General features: G+C 41.3%; 1 protein-coding gene across 10 annotated transcripts in view; it reads right to left on the bottom strand.

The window, feature by feature from the left end:
* RNF152 (ring finger protein 152) overlaps positions 1-24,041 on the bottom strand; it is a 73,833-nt gene that overhangs the window by 3,711 nt on the left and 46,081 nt on the right. Inside the window, exon 1 of one of the 10 annotated variants that reach the window (XM_082353014.1) lies at positions 8,889-9,197. The exons of 8 other annotated variants lie outside the window; for them this stretch is intronic. The gene's annotated coding sequence lies outside the window, so the exon portion shown is untranslated. Of the gene's footprint in view, positions 1-1,492; positions 2,030-8,888; positions 9,198-24,041 lie in introns of those variants that run through there. One more of the 10 variants, XM_082353016.1, reaches the window with a different exon arrangement.

Here is a 24,041-nt window from a genome sequence, read left to right as displayed (position 1 = left end):
AAGAATAGGGGCAGACATCAGCGGAAACCCAGGAACCCCTCCCAGCACATACCCCAGATGAAAGAGTTCCAGGCAGCAAAGGGCCATGAGCAGTGGACGCTGAGAAAAGACCTTGAGGTGTGGCGACCAGGAGGTCACTAGCATTTTGGGGGTGTTGTTTCAGCAGGGGACCAGGGGTATGATGGAGACTGGCGGGATACTGGCGTGTGAGGAGCAGAGTTCCCTGTGATGCAGAGTGATGTCAGGCGATAGGATGATAGCTTAGAGGGAAGAGCATCAAGGAACAGTTCTTTTTCTTTTCAGAGTAGAGAAATTTGAGAAAAGAGGGGCAGAGCAAGCAAGTTAGAGGGCTCACAGCCAGATGGTCTGGTCTGTGCTGTTCAATACGGTGTCCGCTAGCCACAGGTCCAAGCAAAAGGTAGTGTTTGAAGCTCAGAAAGGAAAACGTGTATGGACACTGAGGTGGGGAATGTGGAACGGAAGCAGAAATCCCCAAAGTGTCAGCAATGAGGGTGGAATTCTTCTAATTTTATACCCAAGGTACTGAATTTATTTTTTCTTAGAAAATAAAAACCGAACGCAGGGTTTGCTGGTGAATCTTAACCAATGCTCTTATCTATCCTCACTGTTAAAGCCCGCTGACAGAGAGCAGGCCATAATATTATAAATCATAGGAAGATGTGAATGTTAAAGGGAGGGTGGGGGGCAGAGATTGATCATAATGAACTAGGGTGGCAGAAATGACAAAATTGGGGAGGGGTATACAATAGCCAAGACATGAAAGCAACCTAAATGCCCATTGACAGATGAATGGATAAAGAAGACGTGGTATATATATACAGTGGGATATTACTCGGCCATAAAAAAGAATGAAATAATGCTATTTGCAGCAACACGGATGGACCTAGAGATTATCATACTAAGCGAAGTAACTCAGACAGATTAAGACAAATAAAATATGATATCACTTATATGTGGAATCTAAAAACATGATACAAATGAACTTATTTACAAAACAGAAACAGACTCACAGACATAGAAAACAAACTTATGGTTACCAAAGGGGAAAGAGATGGGGAGGGATAAATTAGGAGTTTGGGATTAGCAGACACAAACTACTATATATAAAAAATAAACAAGGAACTACTATATAGCACAGGGAACTAGACTCAATACCTTGTAATAAAGTATAATGGAAAAGAATCTGCAAAAGAAAAAAATATATATATACATACATATGTATATATATCTGAGTCACTTTGATGTACACCTGAAACTAACACAACATTGTAAATCAACTATACTTCAATTAAAAAAACATTGGGGAGGGGTACAAAAAAAAAGCACAGATTCCTGCCATTTTATGAATTTGGAGAAAGCTGTCCTTAACAATGGCACTCAGGGCAACCACCTTCTATGTAAAGAGAGCTGGGAACAAAAAAATACTTTGTGATACCAATATAGAAACAGTGACCACCAGTTCCTTTCTTACCCTTCTCTACTTCCACATTAGTTACCTTCCTTCCATAGAAAAATGTGGGAAACAGCTTAGCAGAGTGGGAAGAATAGGGGCTTTGGCTTCAAAGAATCTTGGGTCAAATCCCTGTTTTGTCACCACCAGCGGTGCCCCTGGAACAAGTCCTAAAGCTTCTAGAGCCTGCTTCCTCACTGGCTAATGAGGGGTGATAGAGTTTGTGGCTGAAGGTCAAGTGTGTTCAGGCACTGCCAGGTAGTGAAGGGCTCAGGGAGCCCTGGAGCTAATCCCTCCTTCCTTCTGACTTGGACTCCACAGGGTGCCGGGTGTGGTCTACCCAGAGGCACTTCCTGGCTCTCAAAGTATGGCCGTGTGCAACAGCTTGGGCGGAGGAGGGCAAGCACTCCTCTTGGCCCTGCCCCAAGACCTGCCACACCATCATTTTTCAACAAAACCAACATGCAATTGTATTCATGAATTTATGTTCCAAGTAATGTTCACTTAATTGGTGTTGAGTTCCCTTAAAATTAGATTATACAACTCAATTTTCAACTCTATCCAAGTAAGTGTAGGCCTTACAACACAGGCTGAACACAGAGGCAGAAGGGGAAAACAGTTCCTATCTTCTGTGCTCAGCCACTTAAGTCATTTTGACAGCACGGCAGCTCTCTGATTTATACATTGATTCTGCCCATACTGAATTCCAGTTTATTTCCTGTAGCATAATTAGTAATGATGATGACTATTTAGGTAAAGAGAAGACAATTTATGAGGCTCTGGACCAAAGGTAATGATGAATCTTCTTTCTCCCTTTCATCATAAACTCAAAAGATATGAGTCAACTACAGGAGAAACAAGGTCCACGTAAGCTAAAAAAGAAACTCGGAGTTCCTAGTCAAACACAGGATACACAAGCACACACTGGCAGCTGCTTTAGAGATCTGTCTTTGGAGTTAGTTTCCTTACAGGAGCAAGACATGATGCTCTAAGTAAATACTCAAATTCAAAAGAAAGGAGTATTTTGGTAGAACGCATAAGAACAGGTGTAAACTGAAATATATTGGAACGATTTTTAACAGTTTATTTTGAAAGAACCTAAAGTAAAAATTAAGAAAAAAAACACACACAAAAACAGACTACAAAAAGAGGAATAGCAGCTAAGGGAGGACATTCTCAAACTAACTGTGGCTTACGATCTAGAATTTATGTTCAAACGTATCTTCATAAAACAGTAGTTTCAGGAATTCCCTGGTGGTTCAGTGGTTAGGGCTCCACGCTGCCACTGAAGGGGGCACGGGTTCAATCCCTGGTCGGGGAACTGAGATCCCCGCGTGCTGCACAGCACGGCCAAAAAAAAGACAATATATATGACCTTAATTAAAAATTACTTTAAAATTAAAAAAAACCAGTAGTTTCATAAATAATGTCAATTGTACAATATACAAATTAAAGGCCTTGAATCATCACTGAACTCAATACTAATGCACACCCTGGTTTTAAAATAGTTAAAAAAACTGAGATTTGTATAAATGGAGGAAGGTGTGACTTGGAGGGAAAATGCCAAAACCAGAGGGGTGTGTATATTGTAATTGTTGTTTAGGGGCAATGGACATTTGTTGCTTTACCACATCGATATATTTTCATAAAATAAAATTTCTTCTTTTTAAAAAACTGTATAATTTTAAGCACTTTTATTAAAGGTGTGGGTGTGATAAAGTGCTCCCATGAATTTAGTGGGTGGTAAAAAAGCAAAGGTCTCCAACACTGAATTTTTATAGTTCCAGTTGCTTTTAGAAGTCTCAGCACATGAGGATAGAAAAGCTGATGAAATATATCCAGTCGTCCCTTGGTATCTGCGGGGAATTGGTTCCAGAATCCCCTCTCGAATACCAAAATCCAAGGTTGCTCAAGCCCCTTATTTAAAATGGCCTAGGACAGCTGGCCCTCTGTATCCTGGGATATGAAATTCTCGAATATGAAACCCGCCGACTATAATGCAGGTAGTTTTACTCTGTTCATACTATAAAGACTCTTCATACGTTCTGATTTAGATCCGCGTCTGTGACATCAACTATGAAGCCTCTCCCCACTTGTGACACGAACTGATATTAATTACATGTGGCTGACCTTGAATCATTCCATTTAATGGTCTACACAACGATCTTAAATTCAATGGTTGTGTTGAGAAAAATCTCTAAGTCAGAGACTAAACTAGTCACTATACTGCTCTTCTTATTCTCTTAAAATAGCATGTCTTTCTGACGCAGGTCACTTACTTAATTTTTCAAGAAAATGTAAATATTTGAATTGAGATTGAAGAAATTAATTACAATTCCATTTAGTCTGGCATTTCAGCTGGCAAGACCGTTTAGTTATATTGGATCTTGACAAACACTCCGATTAATGGCAAGAATAGGAATGGCTGGCAGTGACAAGATGTGTAGCTGACTTTTGGTCCTCTGGTAGCAGAGAGCAACCCTTTCAGGACACAGTTGCCTAATACGTGTAAAGTCCAATTGGTATAACTACACTCTGTTTTCATGGAGAAGGCAGTGGATTCCAGGACTGACAAATCTCAAGTGAGAATTCTATGGGCCCAAGCTTTAATAGTTGCCCTGTTTTCTCCTATGAGCATCATGGTTTGTGTATTTGAAGATGCAAAAATTCTGGAAAGTGAGAATGGTTACTTAAAAGTCTTGAGTGACCAAGGGGGACGGTGACGGTGTTGGAGGCCGACTGGCCCCGGTAGCAGACGCAGGCAGGGTAGAGAGAGAGGTCATTGGTTAAATGGGCAAAGAGCAGCAGACGAGAACGCCATGGTCAGCCTGGGGACTTGCCACACAAAGGGCTAGCCTTGCCAGCACTGCCCAATGGGACAACCACGAGCCCGATGGACCTGGACACAGAGTAGGGGCCATACCTCTGCACGTGCCAATCCTTTCGCTGCAAAAATGCAACTAACCAAGCAGCTGAAACCGAACCACAGTTTCCAGAGATGTATTTACATAGGAGCATTTCATTTAAGTCAAGGTAGGGAAAAGATGAATGCATTTGACCTATCCACAGCTTGGTGATGAATATTTAAAATCAAAGTATATTGGAACCAAGACATTTTTAGGAATTAAAGCCAAATTTCATTATTGCCACAACTGATAATAACCACTGGTTTTTGTTGGTTTGCTCGTTTTAATATCTATCAGATAATCATTACTATTAGGAATCAGGAGGTAAGGATTTTAGCTCTAATTCTGCCTATAAGTACTTGGGTTACCTTAGGCAAATCACCTCTCCATAAGCTGCAGTGTCCTCACCTCCAAGGACACTGGACTAGATGATCCCCTAGAGTCCCTTCTAGTAACAATAGTTCTATGACCTAAATAACTGCTAACCACACTCCTGGGTTTTCAACAACATGACAGAGCTGTCAGGCTGTTTGTTCTATAGTCATTACATCTGACAGATCATTTATATATATTAATTGTCAATGATCTCATGCAGGTTTACGTGAGACAGTGGGCATCTAAAATAAATGGGAAGCATCTTACGTATTAGAATTTTCTTCCTTTAGGCCTTAGGTTTAATGAATGAGTCTAAAGAGAGCTAACACCCTAAAAGAAACAGCCACAACCTCTATTTGCAGCAACTGTCAAAGGAATAACTATTTATGTTTAATCAATAACCCTCTCAGCTCAAGCCAAGATATTCCCATTATCCAAACTTGCTACTCCGTGAAGGTGGTTCCAACTGTCCCTTGAGCAGAAGCCTGCATAACTGTCTGGCTCATAGAGAGGCCAAGGTTAATGCTGGAATCAATCAGACACACAGCTTCACCTTCACTTGCTCTGATCACCCAATGACAGCAAAGAGAAAAGTTGCAGACGGTCATAAAGGTAGAGAAGAGATATAAAGGACTGTCAGGGAATCCCCAGACTCCCTGGAGAGAGGAGATGATAAAAGTTGCCATCAGACAGACAGGCACAGCAAAGGGGAAAAGATCAATTACCCCAACTCTTAGAATTCTGAGTAGAGCTGAAGGAACTGACAAGCCAGGCACATAAGTAAAGTAAAGGAATGGAAAACAAACAAAAATCCTAAGTCTTCCCAATGGCTGGACATCTACTAAGATAAAATATGTAGTAGGAGGTAAACAAATATCTACTGGGAATCCACCAAGTGCCAAGCATTACTCAAGGCACTGGGGTCACCATGGCAACAAGAGTCTCTGCCCTCAAGGACCCTGACTGTGCAACCTGATCTGTGGAAAGAGAAGCAAAGGCGAGGGGAAGGGTAGACAAAGCACTGAAAGGGAGACTCTTCTTCAAGTGATCATATGAATTCAATTGATCATGCATAGGGCTTAGACAGAACCACTAAGCAGAAAACTATCATTGCCTGTTAGAGCCAGAAAGGATATTGGAACCCAAGGAGCCTAAGCTGGCCCACTGTTCTTTCCACTTCAGAGACATTGGAGAGCAAGAAGAGTCAGAGGGAAGGACACTGAAATTTCCTTTATTTGATTAAGCATTCCATCTGACCCATGTCAGCATCATCCCAGACAGCAAGGTGGCTCTGAACTCACAAGTCTCAAGAGATGCAGGAGTTTAAGATGGTATCGCAAGGCAGCGATACCTTGCGATATCTAAAGACAGCCCAATGCCAGGGAAGCACATTAAATCATCACTGGGGGGGGGGATGTTTGAGGGCCAAGATTGTGAGTTAAGGACTGAGGGGCTGTCCGAGTAGGCAAGTGCTCTGGGGAGCAGAGGCCTCTCTCTGTGGAGGGTCCCCTTTGCCCCTGCTCTTCACGTGCAGGGGACAGAGAACCTCTGAAGGCCCCTGACAAACTTCCTATGTAAATATTTGCATTTTCATAATATGAACCACACACGTGCATCCCCACTCCTATTTCTTACCCAACCACAAATTCCACAAATTCCAACCACTGAAATCTTAAGGCAATTTGTTTTTTAATGTTTTCCCATTATATTTCATCTACTTCAGGGACCCACAGCCTTCCTCTGTAAAGGGGCAGATGATAAATCTTTTAGGCTTTTAGGCTTTTCGGGTCATGCAGGCTCTTCCGCAAAAACTCAACTCTGCCACCAAAGCGTGACAGCAGTCAGGTCATATGTCAAGGAGCAGCAGAGGCTATGTTCCAATAAAACTGCCTTTATAGAAACAGGCCACAGATGGGATCTGGCCAATAGGACATCATTTGCTGACCTCAGATCTACATCATTTCTCATCATCTCTGTCCTTAATCCCAGAAATTCAGTGTATTACTCCAGAGATACCCATCCTCAAATCATCTTATTGCTCTAACATGAGTTATCTTAACTGAGTTTTCTGTCAAGCTAGAGAATGCAAAATATTTTCATAGTTATTTGGGAAGACATTAAGGGAATATCAGCTTTACAGATGCATTGTCTTTTTGAATGACTATTCCCAGACAACAGGAGGAAAGAGAGTTGAACAAAGAACATTAACAATGACAAACATTTGCTTGTCTCACCAACAGCAGGTACCATTAGTGAGAACATACAGATAGGGTTCCAAACTTTCTTCACACTTAAAAATATGGATCTACTGCTTCAACAAAATAAGCAATGATTCTAGAAGTCATTATGACAGCACCAGATTGAAGACAAGCCTTCATCTGATGGAATGTCACAAGGACACCATGATAATGCCTCCTGATGGTCTGAACTTTGGATACAATTCTTGTGTTCATCTGCATAGTCATTCAGTAGCTCAACAAATTTAGATTTGGCCAAGTGAATCTCAGCCCTATACAGAAGCATCTTCTGATGGTTCACCTTTACCAAGAAGGGACAATGGGTACATTTCCCAAACATGTGGAGCATTCCTTCAAAGTGCCACAGAACGTGGATGATTTACAATGAGAACTTCATTAATTTGAGGCATCTTAAGGCTGGAAGGGCAGGAAAGTCTTGGCTCAATTTTTTAAAAACCACCTAATTGTTAAGACTCACCTACTTTCACACATTAAAAAAAAATTTATATATATATATTTCTTTTTTAAATTAATTTTTAGGAGTATAGTTCCTTTACAATGTTGTGTTAGTTTCTGCTGTACAACAAAGTGAATCAGCTATACGTATACATATATCCCCTCTTTTTTGGATTTCCTTATTTCTTAAGAGTTCTTCAGGTTACCTGGAGAATATTCTACATTAAACATTTGAAAAAAGGATGGCACATTAAAAACTGGTGGGTTTTATAGCTATCACTTCAAATAAGCCTATTCAAAAGGCATTCGTGAGATTATTTTCTTTGAGCAGAGTGTTCATTGCTTCAACCTCCCTACCTACCCTCAATATCGATGATTCATCGCACGAGTTAAGCCTCAAACTGAAGCTGCAAAGAATTCCTAAAGGCATCGGTACTAAAATTAAGTGCCATGTGGAGTCAGCTGTCAGTCGGCTCATTACCTCTGCTTTTTCTTACTTCCGGCTGCAGTAACTCAATGAGGGTTGATTTTCCATTTAGGCAAGGTAAGAAGAAAAGAAAAAACGTACAACCTCCCAAATTAGATATTGAACAGTGCTGCAACCAAAGGCCATCAATCATTAACTCATCTTTCCTAACCAAACAATAAATCCAAAAGATTTTTCCTCTTGCTTTCTTATATTTTTAAGTCAACTTTGAGGTAAAGTTTATCAATAATAAAACACACATATTTTAAGGGTACAGTTCAATGAGTTTTGACAAATGTGTGCAGCTGTGTAACCGCTGTGCCCATCAAGCTATTTCCACCACCAAAGGTCCCTTTTGCACCTCATCCAGTCCATCCTTCCTACCTCCACCCCAGACCCCCGTCCCTCCCAGCCGCTGCTCTGCTCTCTATCTTTGAATTCGTTTGTGTATTTAAAACCCTACCTGTGGGCTTTGACTTAGGGGAAAATAGCAATACTCCGAGGTTCCTTTCAGATGTCCCAGGACCATGACATTTGTATATAAGGTGTTTATTCAACTTCACAGAGAAAACCCTAGAGTAGCAAATACTACTACAAATGCATTCATTCAAATATGTATTAAGAGGCACTGTTCTAGGTTTGAAGGATCGAAAGAGAAAAAGATGGGGCCCATCACTGCAAAGACAACCATGCTCACATAACTACAGCACAAGTGTGATTTGGGCTTAATGCAGGGGGTGGGCAGGGGATCCAACAGAAATGGAAAAAGGAGCACCTCTATCTGTCTGGGGAAGCCAGGAAAGATTTTTTTCAGAAAAAGACGGCATTTCAACTCCAAGGTAAGGACACAGCATATGCAAAAGCACAGAGTTCTAGATGTGACAGAATGAGGGGTGGTTAAGAACAGGGCCCAGAGGCCAGAGCCGCCAGCAAGTGACTCCAGTATCTCTGTAAAAGGTGATAATAACAGCACCTACCTCACAGGTTGTTCGGACTGAAATACATTAACACACGGAGAGCACTTAGAACAGTGCCTGGCATCTGGTTGGCTCTTCCAGGTACGATCGCCATCTCAGGAAGCAGGAAGAAGAAGACTGGGTCCCACGCAGGGTGGTGGGGTTGGAGCAGTGCTAACTAGTCAACCGATGAAGCACAGTCCTCCCCCCCTCCAGGCTCTGAGCTCAGTGGAGAAGCAGATGACGAAGCAGGCGGGGGCTAAAACATGAGCTCGGCCGCATCGCTCTAAAGCAAGACTGGAGGAAACAGCCGGGCCCCAAAGCCCAAAGGCACTTCTTCCTCCTTCCCCTTCTGGTCCTAACGATCAGAGCAGCTGTCCCCGCAGGCTGGAAAAGGCCAGGTCACTAGGTGGCAGCAGGTGCAGCGAGCAACACAAGCCCCCAAGGAGGGTGAACAGGTCTGAGAGATGGGAGAGGGAGGAGAGGCGGAGGAAGGGGGAAGGGTGGGGTGGGGGCAGCACAGGCCAAGCAGGGCCCCGTCTCCTCCTCCTTCCCGCTCTCAGCAAGGGGCTTGGAGGAAGGCCGAGGCCCCGAGGAGAAGGCAGAAGTGGGAGTTCTTATTTTGTAGGAAGAGGTGGGATTCCAAGGAATGGAACAAGGGCCCCTCCCTTCCTGTTACACAGAGCCTGGATTTTATCTGGGAGGTGATAGGGCTCGTGAAGACTTCACAGGAGAGAGGCATCCCAATCACAACTGCATTATCATTATTATTTTGAACCATTTTAAAGACTATAATTCAGTGGCATTAAGTACATACATAATGTAGTGGAACCATCACCACTGTCTATCTCCAGAACTTGTTCATCATCCCAAACAGAAACTCTATAGCCATTAAACAATAACTCCCCATCATCCCTTCCCCTGAGCCCCTGGTGGCCTCTAGTCTGCATTTTGTCCCAAGGAACTACCTATCTAGGTACATCGTGTAAGTGGAATCATATAATACTTGTCCTTTTGGGTCTGGCCTATTTCATTATGCATGTGTGCCAAGGTCTGTCCATGTTAAAGCAGGTATCAGAATTTATCCCTTTTTTATGGCTGAGTAATATTCCACTGTGTGTTATTTTTAACAGCTCCCCTGGCAGCAGAGTGGGGATGAATTGGCAGGGGTTCAGCTGAAAGGGAAGGATGGGCAAGGCTGGAATGAAGACCATGAGGATGGAGGAAAAGGGAAGAGAAAATGAAGAGGACTTGGAGATAGGATGGAAGTAGAGAGAGAGGGGAGACCAAGGGAGGAATGAGGGAAAGATTCCCAGTCTCCGGTTCAGACCACTGGATGGAGGTAGCATTTTTGAGGAGAGTGGCTCTAATGAAAAGCAGCAAGGGGTCTGGAGGTTACAGAGATGGCCCTATACTCTCTGCATCTTGAAATTTTCTAACTACTGAAGTCCTGACTTCCACGTGAAACTTAGACAACTATTGGGAAACTAGCTTTACTGCATACTTTTATTTATATGAAGTTATATTTCACCTAGCCAATTATTAGACAACAAAGAAATAGGTATTTTCATTAATAGGCCCTCTAGAAAAAATGAAGGTGGGGGAAGAGAACTATGAATCACAAATGTTTAAGTTTCTAGAGATTAAACCTTAGCAGTGTTCCCATTCTTCGCACCTCTGAAAAGCTACAGTAAAATACTTGTAAGGGGTTGTGCGGGGCCAGAGTGATTATTATTAGATCATCACATTGTCAAATAAGGACTGTCTCTGGGCCCACAGCCATTTCTTGCCTCGTAAATTCCTTTCTCAATCAACACCGGGCTGTGATTATAGAATCAACGCAGGGAAATGCTAGATTCACCACCTCTCCCTTGGCTACTTATTCATCGGAGCGCCTTCCTCCTCTGTAAACAGACACATCTTTAGATGGTTCATGGCAGGCACTCCTTTATTAAATGACACCACATTAAAGTGTACACTTACTCTCTTTTTATCTCAACTAAAATAATTCAACTTTCCAAGGAGCCCCAAATTGAAATGTGAGGTTATGGATTATCCAAATCTTTATATCCAAGACCGTGCACAAAGCATTTAAACTGGCTGCAAGGAAAAAAATTAAGCAATTTAGGACACAATGTCCCCCCTACTCTCACCAAGTACCCTCAACGCAAAAAACACTGTAAAAATACAGGCTCTATGTCAGATAAAAAAAAAAAGATTCATTTTATTTAAAAACTTTACATGTAAATGACTTCTGTTAAAAGAAAAAAAAAAAAGCTTTCTTGTTTAATATTAAAGCTTAAAGGTCCCATCATCAACTAAGGAACAATTTACTTCCAAAATATTTTTTTAAATTATGTAACCTTTTTAGAATATTAATACATATTCTAAATATAGCATGTGTGTGGGGGGGTATATATGTGTCATGATCTGTTAGTATATTTTTATATATAGGCCACATAAGATCCAATTCATTTTTTTGAAAATAACAGAGACGGACAATTCTTACATCTTAAACTGGTTTTGTTATAGAATTATTACAATTTTATCTCAATCACATCAAATACATTCAATTTTAGGGGACGTAAAATATTTAGTTTTTTAATAAATTTATTTATTTTTATTTATTTTTGGCTGCATTGGGTCTTCGTTGCTGTGCCCAGGCTTTCTCTAGTTGCGGCGAGCGGGGGCTACTCTTCATTGCGGTGTGCAGGCTTCTCATTGCGGTGGCTTCTCTTGTTTCAGAGTATGGGCTCTAGGTGCGCGGGCTTCAGTAGTTGTGGCTCACGCACTCAGTAGTTGTGGCACATGGGCTTAGTTGCTCTGCAGCATGTGGGATCTTCCCGGACCAGGGCTCGAACCCATGTCTCCTGCACTGGCAGGCGGATTCTTAACCACTGTGCCACCAGGGAATCCCGAAGTAAAATATTTAAGTCATATTTTTAAACAATTGATAGTCAGAATATCTGAATTAATCAGTAATGACCAACACTTAAGAATAATTTCTACCAACGCCTTTTGCAATATCCTTTTGATATTTTTTTTGGTTGGAATAAAGTCATCCTAAAGTATTTTGGATTTGAATAAGTAGGAAAGTTGGTATTGTTATTCACAATATGTGGATATTTAATTTTTTTAAGTACACATGTATAGACACATTACCTAACTAAAACTACTTAAAACATAAAAATATGTATCTTTATAGTACAGAATACTTATTTTCCAAAGCTAGCAGTTCAGTTAAATAAAATAATTGATAAGTCTTACTTGGTGAAAACTGCTATCCCAATTCAGTAAGGCAAATACATTTCCCAAATAGCCATGTACTGCCCTGTTAACTTAAGTCTATTTAATCTACCAGTAACTTACTGAGTTTCAGCTTTCATTTCATCTGTGAAAAAATTTCTCAATAACTCATCTTTCTTAGAATAGTCATAAATTGTATCTAAAAAGAGGAAGTTAATATTTTTTACATTACCCAAACTCTATCTTTGAGTTTAAAACAGTCTGATTTAACAAGCATTCATTTTTTAAGTATTGATAGAAAACAAATTAAAATAGAGTCAGGCCAGCAAATAAAACTGATAGGATTTTAGAAGCCACCCTTATATGGAGCCCACCTATATTAGGTCATGCCTGGTATCAAGCATGTGTTTTCAATCACCAAATGCTAATTTTCTATGTCTCACATTGCTGAGCTTTTGTCAGTCTGTTCTTATTTTATGAGTACCTTTAATAACACGGTTAATCTATGTCTGCTTAATTCAAGATATTTTAGCAGAAGAAATGGTAAATCATATTTCAAATCTCTATGCCAGTTATACTATGGCAGCAAGCTTCCTTGTTCCTGGTTCTACGTTTCTACTAAACTCAATGACTCTTACCAACAGAGAAAATAGCTGTTTCCTTGCTTTATGCATATTATGACACTTTTCATAGAGACATAATAATAGTAGAAATAAAACAACAAATACAGATTTAAATGAAAATGGATGTCTCATCAGCCATTAGCCGATGTAGGTCACAGGAATCAGATTACGTTGGTTTATTGAGATAGCCGGTCTATTTCGGAAAATAATTCTCTAACGCTCTCAAGATATTGAGCAACTTAAAATGAAACAAGGTTGAATTTAACCTACATTAAAGGAGGGAAGAGGTAGCAAAGCCTTAAAGAAATTCAAATCTAAGGTGATTCACAGTGACCCACTGCTACAGCTGCAAATTCAATTCCAGCTTCCACCAGAACTCCTGTCCTTCAAATGATTGCTTGAATTGTCGCAATTCCTCCGTTTTCCAGTCTAATTTGGAATATCAATGAAACCACAGAACCAGACTCACACACAACACAATTTCCTGAGGAAGTCATTCTACAGCTAACATCACTGAACACAAGTGCTGTCTATTAGTCTAGTTCGTTTGTTTTTCTTTAGCTGATGGGAAACATTCCGAGGGCTCTCAGGGCCAAAAGGACTACGCATTTTTAAAATGCCATCTATCTCTGAAGCTGGATTATAATAAGCAGATAAAGAGACAGGAACACTGTGAAAACAATTTGAAGAGATTTTTCTTTCTGTCCATCAATCAATCCAGAATGGGGCAATACATCATCCAGGTGACCCTTCCCCATTATGGCTACTTTCATAATCTGATTGCCTTTTACATTAAAAAAAAAAATCAGCTTTATCCACAAGATAAAATATCAAATACACTGGGAACACCAATTCCTTTTATCTTGAATGTAGTTAGCAAAACACTAATGCAAAACTGCTCTATTCCACAAATCAGCAAGTTATCATTCGTGCGATCAATCATCCAATGATTTATTTAACACCCACTATGCGCCAGGCACTGGAGCAGATGATGTGGCCTGTGGTTACTTATCCAATCTTCTTTTTGTCGTGCCCTGGCTCGAAGCCTACACTTTAGCCACTTTGAGGCACTTACACTTCTCTAAAAGCAATGTGCCTCTCTCACTGCTAAGTCTTTGCACGCACATCATTCTCTTAGCTTGGGATGCTGTCCCTCCCATTTTTAGTATGGAAAAATTCAGCCCAAATGTCCATCACCAACTCCAGGAAGGCTCCCCTCATTCCTCTAGCTGGGTTAGATGCCACTAGTATGTTCTCTAAGGACCCCTTTCTATAATGGTCATATTCTATTTACTTGTGTCTCCCCCATTAGAAAGTGAGTTCCTTAAGGGCAAAAACCTACACACACCCCATATTTGGCCAACCGAGGGGTTCAGTGGCCTCCTCTTTACCTGCTGTCTCCTCCAACCATAATGAATACCCTAAGGACAGGATCTGGTCTGTCTTGTAGTCTTTCCTTAGTACCTAAGCAATGACTGGCATTCAGTAAGTGCTCAATAAATGCTTGTAGAATGAATGAAAACTGATAGAAACCAGGTCATTTTTGAAAAATTAAGGATATATGGTCACCAGTATTTGTAGGCAATTCAGAAATCATGAGCATGATTAGATCCATGCATTTAACAGTATGCTTTCATTTACCTCTTCCCAGAACAGTAAGTTCATTAAAGGAAAGAGTTACTATGTTGGTAACTAAACTTAGACGTTAAACTAGTACTTCGACAAAATAATTTGAATCTATGCCTCATAAAGTCCACTGGAGGCTGAGCAAATCAGTGCCTGGGTGGTTTGATTCCAAGGTAAATATCTGCAAAAAGCTCCCTGGGTGATTGTCATGTCAACTGAGGATTGAGAGCCACTGATAATTCCTTATTCTAACTAAAAAGGGCTCTAATAATCTACCCCCAAACAGGCACTCTCGAACACTGCTCTTGAGAGAACATATCAGTAGGAGGGGAATGCGTCATTATCTAATAAAGCTACTTATGATTTTACCTTTTACCCAGTAATTCCACTTCTAAGTATCCACTCTGAAAATACACCTCCATAAATACAAAATAACATGTTCACAGGTAATTCATTCATTTCACCATTATTTGCAATAGCAATATACTGGGGAACAAATAATCTAAATCCCCATTCATCAAAACTAATTGATTTCTATTCCCCCAACGAGTAGCATGTGGTCGTACAAAAGAATGAGAAAGACGGCTATCAACTGCTTTGGAATGACAGCCAGATTATACTGTTAGGTGAAAAGAAAGCAAGGTGAAAGATTAAGAAGGGGAGTAAGAATATATATTTGCTTATTTCTACAAAAATAAACTCAAAAGAATAAACCAATTAATGTAAACGGTCATCAGTAAGTGGAGGGGTGGCAACGGAGAGGAAGGATGTGCAGGTGCGGGCTCTCTCAGTGTATCTTTTATACAGTTGTGACTTTTGAGTCCTGTGAACATTTTACATATCCCCCAAAATAATTAAATCAGAGAAGCAGAAAAAAAAAAATCAACCCTAAAATTAAATATAAACAGAAACAAGTGAACTGAACTCAGATGGACAACATAGCTGCATTCATCTAACTACTGAGCATGAACACTCCACACACGCTTAGTGGGATACATTTCTTAATAATAATGATATCTGCCAAGCAATCTTTTTTTAAAAATATTTATTTATTATTTATTTATTTAGGCTGCCCCGGGGTCTTAGTTGTGGCACTTGGGATCTTCACTGTGGCATGCGGGATCTAGTTCCCCAACCAGGGATCGAACCAGGGCCCCATGCACTGGGAGCGCGAAGTCTTACCCACTGGACCAGAGAAGTCCCTGCCAAGCAATCTTGAACTTTACTTAGTTGGTTTATGGTTGGTATTCGTGCCAGTGCCGTCGTAATTCTGAAACTATTTTGTAATATATACTACATGCTAGAACAAATAAGCAGTTATATTGATGTTGTTAGGAAACAGGGTTTTCCCACTGTGGGAAAAGGGAGGTAAAAAAATACTGAAATCAGGGAAGGTAAGAGGGAATTAGTTGTGCTGAATTTTAATTGGAACCATGAAAATACAATCATGATTTAAAATAATAGATATGTATTTCTAAGTTTTGTCCACTGAAAAAGTTTAGAAACAATGATAGTCCAGTAACAATGAGCATTCTTCATTCCTATATCTTGGTTTCTAAATACTATTTCTCACTAAAAAGAACCTGAAATCCATGGGAAGTGGCTGATTCCAGGTTGGGGCAGGGAAAATACAAAGTGAGCCTGGATCATCCTATAGTGCCATCAGGTGAGAATGATGGGGACATGTCAGAGGTCACAGAAGTCAGCTTGAAGGTGTTCAAATTGCACTGACCAAACTTGGCAACATTTGAACACGGAAAAGAATGATCGTCTGAACGTTTGTGTCTCCCCGAGATTGAAGCTCTGACCCCCAATATGATGGTGTTTGAAGGTGAGGCCTTCGGGAGATAATTAGGTTTAGGTGAGGTCATAATGGTGGAGCCCTTATGATGGGATCAGTCCCTTTTAAGAAGAGGAAGAGGCCAGAGCCCTTTCTCCACCAAGTGAGGACACAGTGAGAAAGCAGACACCAGCAAACCAGGAAGAGATCTCTCACCAGTAACTGAACCTGCCCAACCCTTGACCTTGAACTTCCCTGCCTCCAGAACTGTGAGAAATAATTGTTTCTTGTTTACGCCACCCAGTCTATGGTATTTTGTTATGGCAGCCCAAGATGACTAAGACAAAGGTAGTATTTTTATAAGACACTGAATTATAAAAAGGATCTGTGACTCCACAGTGACACTCAAAGGGAAAAACATACAGGAAGAGAAGGGGGAAATTAAGAGAGGAATTGGGGGGGGGGTACTTTTTAAATTGACGAATGCTGGTTTATAGACGAAAAAAACGATCGATTAAACTTAAAAAACACTGTTTTGCCATCTCCAATGTAGGAATGATTTAGGCAAAGATCATCAAGAGATACTAAAAATCATTGGATGAAAGCTTATTGAAAGGCAGGATATTTACGTGCCTCAAAGTATCGGCTCACAGATTGCTTATTAAACGGTAAAGAGGAAAGTCATCCTTACAATGTGCAGATCAGGCAGATACCACCTTAACCAAAAGTCTAATTTAGCACACCCATAATGGAACAGACTGATGTGTCATCGTCCTCCTGCAGTGACGCAGTGAAATATTGCTAAATATTGCTGTGCCAAAATGTTCATCTTGAACTTCACCATGAGGGAACAAGACATGTAGGGCTGGTACGGGCTCCTCAAAACTGTCAGTGCTGTGGAAAGGCAAACAAAGGCAAGGAGGCTGTTCCAGATTATAAGAGACTAAGGAGACATGGTAACTAAATCTGGTGCATGATCTTTGATGTGATCCAGGATTGAGGTGGGGGAAAACTCGACCGTGATAAAGGACATTTTTGAGCATGGACCGTATATTAGATGACATTACTGACTTAATGGTGAATCTCTTAAGTGTGATGATGTGACTTTGCGGGAGAATGTCCTTGTTCTCAGGAGATACATGCTGGAAGTATTCCAAGGTGAAGGGTCATGATGCTGCAAACGTGGTAAAACTCATCTCCACTCCACCTGTTTAGTTAGTCCTTCTATTTCTAAGATTATAGGTGAGAGAAAGCCTCAATACAGCTAAAGCAAGTCTCTCACACTTCTAGAAAAGCTGTCAACTGCCCTTTAAAAACTTGCATGAGGACCTACAAAAATAAAACTCCTTGACTGTTATGGGCTGAACGGTGTCTCCCCACCTCCCTACCCCACCCCAAGATTCCAACGTCCAAGTCCTAATCCTCAGTACCTCAGAGTGTGACTGTATTTGGAGACAGGGCCTTTAAAGAGGTGATTCAGGTAAAATGAGACCATTAGGGTGGCCCGAATCCAATGTGACTATGTCCTCAGAAGAAGGGAAAATTGGAGCACAGACAGATATTTTGAAGACCATGTGAAGACACCGGGGAAAGATGGCCACCTACAAGCCAAGGAGAGAATCCTCCAAAGAAGCCAACCCTGTGGACACCTTGATCTTTGACTTAGCCTCCAGAATTGTGAGAAAATCAACTTCTCTTGGTCAAGCCACCCAATCGGTGCTTCTGATTATGGCAGCCTGAGCAAATTCATACACTGACTTGGTGCTTTGCTTGATTAATTTTCTCTTTTGCCAGGCACAGTTCCTGGCTCACATTGCCCAGATGCACTCTTCTTTCCAGGACTCCTCAGAGGTGGCACACAAGGTCCTTCGATCTGGCCCCCATTAATCACACAGGCCCCATCTCCCACCCCCACCCCCTCCCCCAGGCTCCAGGACACCCTCCAACTCCTGGTTTCTCACCTCTGTGCCTTTCTTTGAAGAAACACACACACTGTTCCTCCTGACTTGAAGGTGTCTCTCCACAACCCTTACAAAGTTGAAGGTTCCCTCCTCCCCAGTTCCAAGGCCCTTTGTCAGCCCCTATTAAGCTCCTTCCCATGATGCATTAAAACTACTTGTTCACTCACAATGCTCACCCCAAGACTCTGGTTCCTCTAGAGCAGGAAATACGTGTTCTTTATCTTTGTAAAGCACAGCATTTAAGCACGTGCTAGGCATTCGTATCTTCTGTGAATTAAGTTACCATGAAATACAAACAATCCTATACAGTCAATTTCAGACTCTTTTGGCTTTTCACTTATTTGGCATGTTCAAGGGACCAGAGCAGCCTCACAAAAAGGACTCGAAAGATCAGCCCTGTCACCAAAGGCAGAGGAGTAATACTTAAATCCTCCCATCAGCCTGTACTTGGAGCCAGCCAGATTTTCATTAGTGTTAACAGAAATGAGTCTCAGAGAACTGAGATTAAGTGAAATGTACCTCAATGTGAGCTTAAAACCACCTCTCTTTCTAGAATAAACTGCTGTAATCCTTCTGAAGTCCCCAACAAACCACCTCTCCTGCCCAACTTGGCCCCAAAGCATCTGTGGATAGCCACGGAGCGTCCCCAAATGGCACTGACATTCATGGCGAGGAAGAGATGGAAGAGCCACCATTTACCAGTATGGCATTGGAGGGTCCAGCAAAGGACAGCACATAGATTGATGCACGTCTGCTGTTCAAAGCCCCTCTCGAGGTCCCTGCTTTCACCTCCACATCCAGATCTATCAAAGTCTTAGACGCACCCTTTTCTCAGGACTCAACTCCTTGCCTCCCATTTACTCCCCTCCTGGGGAACCCTTGGCATTACATAGCCTTTTATAGGCTGATGCTCCTTTATCCTAAACTGACAATTTCCCTTTTGCTCCCTTCGTCCTTGTCCCTACTGGAACCTGCTTTTCTGATAAAGACAACACAATGTCCCAATCCACCTTCAACCTCCTCACTTGTCTGCAATCCGAGCTGAACTTTGCACCATCTTACACAACATCAATAAACATGATTACCCATAGGACCTCACATTGTTGCAAAAAACAAATAACTTCCCCTCTCCCCAAACCACTTGAAAGTAAGTTGCAGACCTGAGGTTCCATTACTCCTGTATACTCAAAGTATTTCCTATTTAACTGCAGTAGGACCATTAAAATCAGGAACTTAACACCTGTACACTACCACAGGCTTCATTCAAATTTCACCAAATATCCTAATAATGCGAAGGGATAGAATCCAGAGTCACATGCTGCGTTTACTTGTCATGTTTCTTCATTCTTCCTCCATCTGGAGCCGTTCCTCAGTCTTCCCTGACTTTCATAAACTTGACAGTTTGAAGATGACCATAAATTATTTTGTAAAATATCCCTAAATTTGAGTTTGTCTGATGTTTTCTCATGAAGAGATTCAGGTTTCTTTTTTTTTTTTTTTGGCAGGGGAGAGGGGAGATATTACAGAAACAATGTTGTAATTTCCTCCTTCTATCTTAGCAAGTGATTGTGTTACAGTAACTTGATCACTTGTGTCTCCCAGGTTTCTCCAAGGTAAAGTTACTCTTTAATCCCTCTCTCTTTTGTATTTAACAAATACTGGGTTGGCCAAAAAGTTCGTTTGGGCTTTTCTGTAACAGCGAACCAAAAACCCGAACGAACTTTTTGGCCAACCGAATATTTCTGTGGAGATAGCCTGAGGCTATGTAAATCTTGTTCCTTATCAAGCTTTCACCCACTAATTTTAGCACACTTTAACATTTCTTGCCTGATTTAACCATTACATGATGATTGCCAGTGATGATTTTTAATTCTACCTTTTATTCTACATTTATTAGTGGACATTCTACTGAAGATAGAATGTTCTCTTCCTTATTTATTTTATTCACATTCGTATGGGTTCATTGATTTTATATTACTCGATGAATTATGATCCATTACCGCTATATTTATTTTGATGCTGAAAACAACCCAGGTTTGGCTGTTGGGAGCTTCGTCAACCTGGCTGCTACGTCCTTTTGACACGTCCCCGCCATTCTTTGAGCACTTCCTTACTTTGTGGCACAAAAAGGTGTTTTAGGCTCATCTTATAGTTCCCCTTCCCCAGGCCCAGAATCAGATTTCTCCAAGGAGCCCATCCCTTTTAGTTGCAGAATGGCATTTAGAAACCAAGATCTGGCTTATAGATGTGCTCATGGCCATTGGATATTGCTACTCCCAGGCCCTGTAAGTGGACACAGCTAGGAAATATATGTAACCTCTGAGCTCCCCTGGAATGTCCAAAGTTTTGCTCCTATGAAGTAGACAAGCCTCAACATGAGTAAAATCTCCTAGAATCCTGCAACTTGAACTGGTCTGTATTTTCTTCATAACCCACAACCCCAAGGAGCTAAGCCTACAGAGTGGGGTCCTGTCTCTCACAGCTCTTCCTCCTCCTCCTCTTCCAAAGCCTCACACTCTGGTCTGGAAGCTCCTAGTTCCATCTGATGAGTCCTCCTTGGTCTCTCTCCTAGCCATATACTGTTTGCCTCTAACTTCTTGGCTTCATAGGTGAACTTTCAGAGTCCCTGGGTCCCAGGCAGCCCAAGAGCCAGGCTTGCCCTGAACACAACTCCATTCCAGCTCCCAGAACCCAGGACCCCAGGGACCTGTTTGTTCCAGTGGAGAACACCCCCAGTGAAAATCAGCACCAAAAAGTATTTAAATCCTTAATTGTAGTCCATCTTAGCCTACATTTATCTCTAATGGATTAAAAAATAGTTTTAGATTGTGAAGCAAAGTGATCTGTACCTTTTTGGGTTTGTGAGGATGATTATTTTTGTCCCAAGGGCAAAATATCTGTCCCAAGGTCAGACAGTCCTGCATTTCTAAGCTTTTCTTTCTCTACCTCTGACACCACGGTTTTCTAAAAGCACCATCGTTATTCCTCCCTCTACTGATCTGCACAACTTCCATCCCCAGAAGCATGTGTCCATCTAGGTAAACTTGACATGACATATAAATCGTCTGGTCCTAATACCTACTGTAGGAGTCTGATAGAGGGTAAGGAATAACCACAGAATACATGAAACAGCCATTCATAAGAAAGGCGATCAGAAGTCAGCCTCAGTCCATTTTAGATTCTGTCTTCTGCCTTTTAGAAATTCTTACAGGGTTCTATACATGATGGATATTTAATAACATTGTCAGGCTAACTAGCAGTGATTTCTAGTGGGTACCCATAAAAAGTCATTACAAAGTCCTATAATTTTGGACCTTTGGGCTTTCATTTTTCCAAGGTGGGAGAGGCAGGTAATAAATATCTCCAGAACCACAATGTGATATGACAATAGCTATTAAGGCTCAAAGAACCAATATCCATGAAATAGTCCCTTATCCATTAATAATAGTTACAAAATGTCATATCCTATAGCTAGGCTGTGCTGCAAATCTTATATTCTTTATTTAAGCATAAATAAATAAATGAGCACGAGCTGGGTCTGACTTTTATTGGTGTAAAGTAGTGAGATCTTCGTAACCATCACTTCAAACATGAATCCATGAATTCTGAGTCAAGGCCTTCCTTTTCTAGCCTAATGATTCTCAGCGATTCTGAGAAAAACAGAAAAGCAGATTCTGAGAAAGTGATGAAGGGTACAGACCCCTCCATCTCTGAGAGGGTAGAGATGCAGAAAAATACACATAAGCACACAAACAGAATTGTGCCTATAACTTCATGGAGTTTGATCACCAAAGCCCCAGATGAAGAATGCCCTAGGCCATTACTTCTCAAACTTTAATGTGCCAATGAATCACCAATGCTGCTTTGAGTGGCAAAGTTCTAGAATAGAAGTTAACACACTTTTTCTGTACAGGGAGAGATGGTAAACACTTTAGGTATTGTGGGTCTTACTGTATCTGTTACCACTACTCAACTCTGCCATTGTAGCAGGAAGCAGCCATATACAATACGCAAGCGGATGGACGTGCCTGTGTTCTAATAAAACTTTATTTACAGAGACAGGAGGCAGGCTGGATTTGGCCCAAGGACTACTCTGGAAGGTATAACTTCAAAGTCAGCACAAGGACTATAATAGCAAATCACAAAACTCAGCTCACTTCTGATATTTTCAAGGGCTCACATTTACTTTTACCACAAATTTTGTCATATTCACTCTGTTATTTACTTACCCAGCAATTCCCATTACTGCATTATTTCCTACTGAACAATTTGTTATGAACAAGCCATTGTTCCATTTTTCAACCAACACAATGAAGATCAGAATAATTCCACGTTATAAACATTTCCTGAAAGAGCTTTTGCAGCCTAGTTTTCTGACTCTCAGCAAAGTTTTATTAATTGACAGCTGACCACACACACGATGCAAAAGCAGAACACAATCTTTCGTGTTCCAAGCCGCCTATGTCTCTTCTGGAGGCCGCTGTCATTTCTTTAACAAGCCTAGCAGCTGTCAGACTCAGGCCAAGAGTCACAAGGGCTTTGTTTCCCTAGAGACTTATTTTCACAAAAATTAGGACCCACAGGAGATTCTCCTCTGGCTAATCCTTCCTTCATGGTAAAAGGTCAAATGCTTGCCTACCAAGTGCCTTCCTGGGTCAGCAAGCGTCACCCAGTCACTTTCTGTTTCCTGACTGGGTTCTGGCAGTACCCATCAACCACAACCACCTGACGCCCCAGAATGGATGTGGTATAGATCGGTTTTCCTCCCAAGTGTCCTGCATTTTAAAGCTCAGGCCTGTCCACGTGCCTGCCGACCTGCTCTGTGGGAAGGATGTTATAATGGCCCATGTGGGCTTGTACCAGGGGAACGTGGATAACCACTTCTGAGTGATTGGGAAAACTATTTTCTTTACAACTCATGCAGACCCTCACAGAAAAACCAGCTCCAGCTCGAAATGATTTAAGTCCACGGTGTATTTCTAGCCATTTCCACTGGTTTCTCAATCAAGCCTCACCAAACTAGACGTCAACTTTCTTCAGGATTGCAGCTATGGTATAAAACCCTATATGGTATTCTAGGTGTCTAAAAAAGCACAGTGAAACTCTACAGAGCACAAATGGTATCATTTTGTATGAGAGTCAAAGTCAAATTGATGAGCAAACTTCTTTTATAAAATCCCAACTAATTGGAAGAGTTATCAGTAACAGAACACTGGAAATCATAAAAATGATAACCTACTGCCATCCTTCACCTGGCAAAGGGCATCCATCACCTCGATCTGGTGCAGTAAGCCACACTCGCTCTGGTGGGTTCCGTGTACTCGTTTCGTTCGTGTGTGAGAAGTATATTCGGGTCTGTAGTGTATTCATAAACAGCACGTTTTACCTAGAAGGTAAGCTTCTTTTTCTAAGTACTAGCACAAATGATCCAACAAATTATTCATCTTGCATCTATCCAGTAACTCTGAGGGTTATGAGAGAAGAAGAGTAACGAAAGCATGGGTCTGTAGGCCATATGTGCTTAAAACTTGTACCTCCGGGCTTCCCTGGCGGCGCAGTGGTTGAGAATCTGCCTGCCAATGCAGGGGACACGGGTTCGAGCCCTGGTCTGGGAAGATCCCACATGCCGCGGAGCAACTAGGCCCGTGAGCCACAATTGCTGAGCCTGCGCGTCTGGAGCCTGTGCTCCGCAACAAGAGAGGCCGCGATAGTGAGAGGCCTGCGCACCGCGATGAAGAGTGGTCCCCACTTGCCACAACTAGAGAAAGCCCTCGCACAGAAACGAAGACCCAACACAGCCATAAATAAATAAAAAATAAATAAATAAAAATTTTAAAAAATAAAATAAAATAAAAATTAAAAAAAACTTGTACCTCCAACGAGGGCAATAAGATGCAGTGAAACTTGATTTCTCAAGGGAACATGCAAAATGCATTTT

The sequence above is a fragment of the Balaenoptera borealis genome (assembly GCF_965194805.1).
Source record: "Balaenoptera borealis genome assembly, chromosome: 14".
Classification (NCBI taxonomy): domain Eukaryota; kingdom Metazoa; phylum Chordata; class Mammalia; order Artiodactyla; family Balaenopteridae; genus Balaenoptera; species Balaenoptera borealis.
This window is presented reverse-complemented; position numbering and strand designations above follow the sequence as displayed.